Source organism: Otolemur garnettii, unplaced genomic scaffold, assembly GCF_000181295.1.
Source record: "Otolemur garnettii isolate 467f Iridium unplaced genomic scaffold, OtoGar3 scaffold00144, whole genome shotgun sequence".
NCBI lineage: Eukaryota > Metazoa > Chordata > Mammalia > Primates > Galagidae > Otolemur > Otolemur garnettii.
This window is the reverse complement of record NW_003852539.1, coordinates 219,581-224,991: the sequence shown is the minus strand read 5'-3', so window position 1 is coordinate 224,991 and position 5,411 is coordinate 219,581.

Genomic DNA, 5,411 nt, shown 5'->3' with positions numbered 1-5,411 from the left:
CAGGTAGAATTATCCTAGAAGCTTGCTAGGATTAAGTCCTGCTCCCCTGTGTCAGATTTCTGACTGATAATGATTTTACTGTATTAAAAATTGTCTACTCAATAACCTCAGCTTGTTTAAGATGTCAACCTCAGCTTTCCTGCGAAGGTAACTATATCACAGCTATGAATTGTTGAGCCAGTCACCTCAGTGTGGCCAGCCTGAGGTGGTAACCCTATCATGGGTATGATTTGTTGACCCAGTAATATGAACTTGCTGGAGATGTTGGAACTTTTTTCTTAGTGAGCAAATGGCTTTTTGAACCCAGAAAGGCTTAGAATTAAATATAGAGGTGATAAAAATAACAATCCTATCATGTGAATAAGTTTATGTTTAAAATAAGTTTATGTATATGTGTGTGTGTGCTTGTGCTTGGTACTTAAAGTGTAATTTTAAAATAATTTGGTATATTGAGGAATTTAGTAGATTAGCCTAATTTGATAAATTAGATCTGTGGAGTGTGTGGAAATTTAAGTTTATGAGTAGTATTGGAATATTTGACAACTAGACCTAATAGATTTTTATACTTAATATATATAACAACTAATAATTTTTTGCTGCACTTGGGAAGGATTTGCATATCAGGGATGGAAATTTGATTGGTCAGGCATAAGAAAGGGTGAAAAATAAAAAAGATATATGAAACTTACAAATTTATTTAAAATGCTGATAGAAGCTCGGTGCCTGTGGCTCAAGTGGCTAAGGCACCAGCCACATATACCTAAGGTGGAGGGTTCGAATCCAGACCGGGCCTGCCAAACAACAATGATGGCTGCAACCAAAAAAAAAGGCCGGGCGTTGTGGTGGGTGCCTGTGGTCCCAGCTACTTGGGAGGCGGAGGCAGATGTAGGAGACTCGCTTGAGCCCAGGAGTTGGAGGTTGCTGTGAGCTGTGATGTCACGGCACTCTACCCAGGGCAACAGCTTGAGGCTCTGTCTCAAAAGTAAATAAATAAATAAATAAATAAAATAAAATGCTGATAGGATTACATTTTATAAGTGTATAAATAAGACTATAACAGAATTTTTATTTATTTATTTATTTATTTTTTAGACAGAGTCTCAATATGTTGCCCTAGGTAGAGTGCTGGAGTGTCACAGCTCACAGCAACCTCAAACTGTTGGACTTAAGCAATTCTCTTGTCTCAGGCTCCCAAGTAGCTGGGACTACAGGTGCCTGCTACAACACCTGGCTATTTTTTGGTTGTAGTTGTCATTGTCGTTTGGCAGGCCCAGGCTAGGTTCGAACCTGCCAGCTCCGGTGTATGTGGCTGGCATCCTAGCCACTGAGCCTATAACAGAGTTTTTATTTTATTTTATTTATTTGACACAGAGTCTCATTTTGTCACCCTCGATAGAGTACTATTATGTCATAGTTCACAGCAACCTCAAACTCTTGGGCTCAAGCGATTCTCTTGCCTCAGTCTCCTGAGTAGCGGGGACTACCAGTGCCTGCCACAACACTCAGCTACTTTTATTGATAGGGGTTTTGCTCTTGCTCAGACTGGTCTCAAACCTGTGAGCTCAGACAGTCTACCCACCTTGGCCTCCCACAGTGTTAGGATTACAGGCGTAAGCCACTGCCCCTGGCAGTTATTGTTACTTGAACAATAACAAAAGATCCTCTTAAACCTAATTATTATTTTTATATAACTATAATAAATTTATAAAAGGAATAATATAAATTGAACTTCTAAGGCTTAAATAAAAACCAGGGTTTTGAGTTTTTGGCTTAATTAAAACCCAAGATGCTGTAGATAGTCTTTTTTGCTCACAGAATCTGCCCTCAAACATGAAAACAAAATCACACTGGCACTATTGTTATCTACATTTAACAGAAGAAACCAAAGCTCAGAAAGGTTAAGAAAGCAGAGTCAACTCTATGCATGTCTGGCTTTAAATCCTGTACATGTGTCTTCCATGACTAGCCAACCCCCCTGAAAAGTTAGGTGACTTTGGAACTATTAAATAAAATTTTTTGAATGAACATTATCAGGGTATGATTACATGAATTATGGGTTGATTCTATGGCTAAGCAATCAATTTCAGCCTCAGGAAAGAGAATTTATTGGTTCATGTAGGGGGAAAGATCTGGCTTAAGCTCGATAAGCTACAGACTCAAGCCTGCCTTCTGTCCATCTGTCTGTGTTGGCTTCATTCAGAGAAAGGTTTTCTTTTCCCCTGTTGTACAGGGTGGCTAGAGCTACCCTTCGGGCCCAAGTACAGCTAAAAATGTGACTGCCTTTCTCCCATTTGTTCCTCCCAAAGAATCATTTATCTGATTTGGTCATGGGTTCGTTCTGGAGCTAATCACTATGGCTAAGGGAAAGTGATGCTAATGTATGGACTGAGAGTAGGGCAGAAGTGTGCTTATTGAAAAGGATGATTGGATGGCAGGCAGCAAAAATAGATGTCTATTACAATGGGCAACCTTACCTCTCTTACTCCAAAGTTCTTGGGAATACCTTACCATATAATTCAAATTTACTGCTGACATCGACTCTTCCTTTTGGCCACAATACTATACAATAACTTAATTGTATGTCCTTTATTTCATGCATGACTGCATTTTATTTATTTATTTTATTACTGTTACTATTTTTTTTTTTTTGAGGAGAAAGAAAGAGAAATTTATTACTTTGCTGGCGAAGGAGGGAAATGGTTGACTATCAACATTACAGAATTTTGAAGGCAGGAATATCTGTCTTGCTTTGCTACATATAAGTTTTTTTGTGTATTTTTCTAAAATGAAACCTAGATTACAGGAGCCTGGTTTTGTTATTTCAAGGAAGAAATAATGGGAAAGTGTTTTTAGGGTATCGTAGGTGATTGCTATGCAGTGTAAGGAAGGAAAGTGAAATGCACAACTGATGCCTTCTTTGTGTTAGGCTGATCCCTTCTGGGGTCAGTGTTCCAGTGACCTTCAGAGAGCAACCCATCTATACGAAGAGACTGAGTGGAGGCTATTGGTGACTATGATTTTGTTTTGGCCCAGATCCAGGTTATTACAGATCACCACAGAACCCTTGGTGATAGATTGAGTCCTATGGGGTGGCCACCATATATGGTATTGATTTGGTTTAGGGGATTTATTTATTTATTATGAAACAGAGTCTCATTCTGTTGCCTAGGATAGAGTGTCATGGCCTCAGACTAGCTCACAGCAACCATAACCTCCTGGGGTCAAGTAGTCTTCCTGCCTTAGCTTCCTGAGTAGCTAGGACTACAGGTGCCCACCATAATGCCTAACTAATTTTTTTCTATTTTTAGTAGAGATGGGATTTCACTCTTGCTCAGGCTGTTCTCAAACTCCTGACTTCAACGGATCCTCCTGCCTCAGCTTCCCAGAGTGCTAGGATTATAGTTATGAGCTACCATACCCAGCCAAGGTTTTTATTTTTCATCTCTTGAGCATATCTGTCAAGTTCCTGACATACAAGGCCTGCAGGTCAGAAGACTCCAGAAAAGCCCAGGTCTTGGCTTAGAGTCACACCCATTACTCTGTGAACAGTGTGAGGAACCTAGCCACAAGTAGACATTGAGATACTTATCAAGCCACAGGCACAGGGGCAAACTAGACGAGGCAGAGATGCATGCTGCCAGGCACTCAGTGAAAGAGAACGTTGTTTCAGAGGTAGCAGGCTCCAGACCCAGAAGAGTTACTGCTCAGTTCCAGAGGGAGGATTTGTAGGATCCCTAGGCTTAAGATTGTTTAATAGAGTTTCTCACCCACACTTTTTCACTTTGGCCATGCAGAAGAAAGGCATCTTTAACAAACTGCACTCATTTAGAGAATCGGACTGTGGTCATTCAGAAGCCAAGGCTTACTTAGGAGGTGTGGGACAACAGGAGCAGAGTTGGAAGAGGAGCCATGCAGACCCAAGGGAGAAGAGCTCACATTCCCTTTCCTATCTGCCTCTCTGTAGGGAGGGGCTAATGAGAGAAGACAGCCACTCTGATACTCCTTTCTCAGTGTATGTGGGTCTGAGATAAGGGGGGGGGGGGCTTCTTCTAAGGGTGAAGAGGCAAGAACTGACCCTTCTGGCCAAACCCAAACCTTGATGGGCTTAGGACAGCTACCTATCCCTCATCACTTGTATTACATTTCTCCAGAGAAATAGAACAAATAGGATAGATAGATAGACTGATATATAAAAGGAGTTTTATTATGGAAATTGGTTCCTGTTGGGTGGCACCTGTGGCTCAAGGAGTAAGGTACCAGCCCCATATACTAGGGGTGGTGGGTTCAAGCCTGGCCCCTGCCAAAAATGCAAAAAAAAAAAAAAAAAAAAGTTGGTTCCTGTGATTGTGAAGGCTCAGATATCCAAATAATATGTTATTTGCAAGCTGAAGGCGCAAAAGAACCAGTAATCTAATTCAGTACAAGGCCTTAAGAAGCAGAGGGGCTTATGGTAAAATACCAATCCAAGGCAATTAGGTAATTAGGCAATTAGGCAATTAGGTAAAATACTAATCCCCTTCAGGACTTAGAGCCAGGGGTGGGTATGGGTGGTAGAATGCAGGTATAAGTCCTTGAGTCTGATGGCCTAAAAATCAGGACCTCTAATGACCAAAGGAAGAGAAGATAGATGTTCTAACTCAAGAAAGGAGAGAGAGGATTGTCTTCTGCCTTTTTGCTGCATTCTGGCAGCCCTCAACAGACTGGACGAGGTCTTTCACACATACCACTTCCAAGTGATGACAGTGTTGCTGTGCATGCCCAACTTTATGGCTTGATAACACCAAGTTCGTGATGGGCAGTTCAGGTCACATGGTAACTTGGTGGCAAGCATTTGCTTTCTACTAAGGCCCAGTAGAAGCCCAAGTGCTGTCTCTCATTTTTGTTTTTGAGGAGTTAACAAGCAGGAAAAAGAGCTATCTCTTAAAATGAGAGTACACTCATGTGCTGTATAACGTTTGGTTAGTGATGAACTGTGTAAACTGCAGTCCATAAAGTTATAATACTATATTTTACTGTACCTTTTCTATGTTTATGTATGTTTAGATACTCAAATACTTACCATTGCATCACAATTGCAGTTTTAGTTGGATTTACTTCCCAACATCTGACATGCAAATGTCTTACCATCTTACCAAAAAGTCTCAAATAGTTGATACTTCTTGCTTGATAGGTCCAATCAGTGTAAGTCATCAATGTAATGGACCAGTAAGATATCTTATAGAAGGAAAACATGATCAAGATCCCAGCAAAATGATTATGGCATAGCTCTAGTGAGCTGATATAACTCTGAGGTAGGACAATGAAGGTGTATTACTGACCTTGCCAGCTGATAAAATGAATAAACATCAAACTGTTTCTGGTAGGCTTTAAGGACAGGTCAGAGGAAAGGCACTTCTTAGACCAGTAGATGC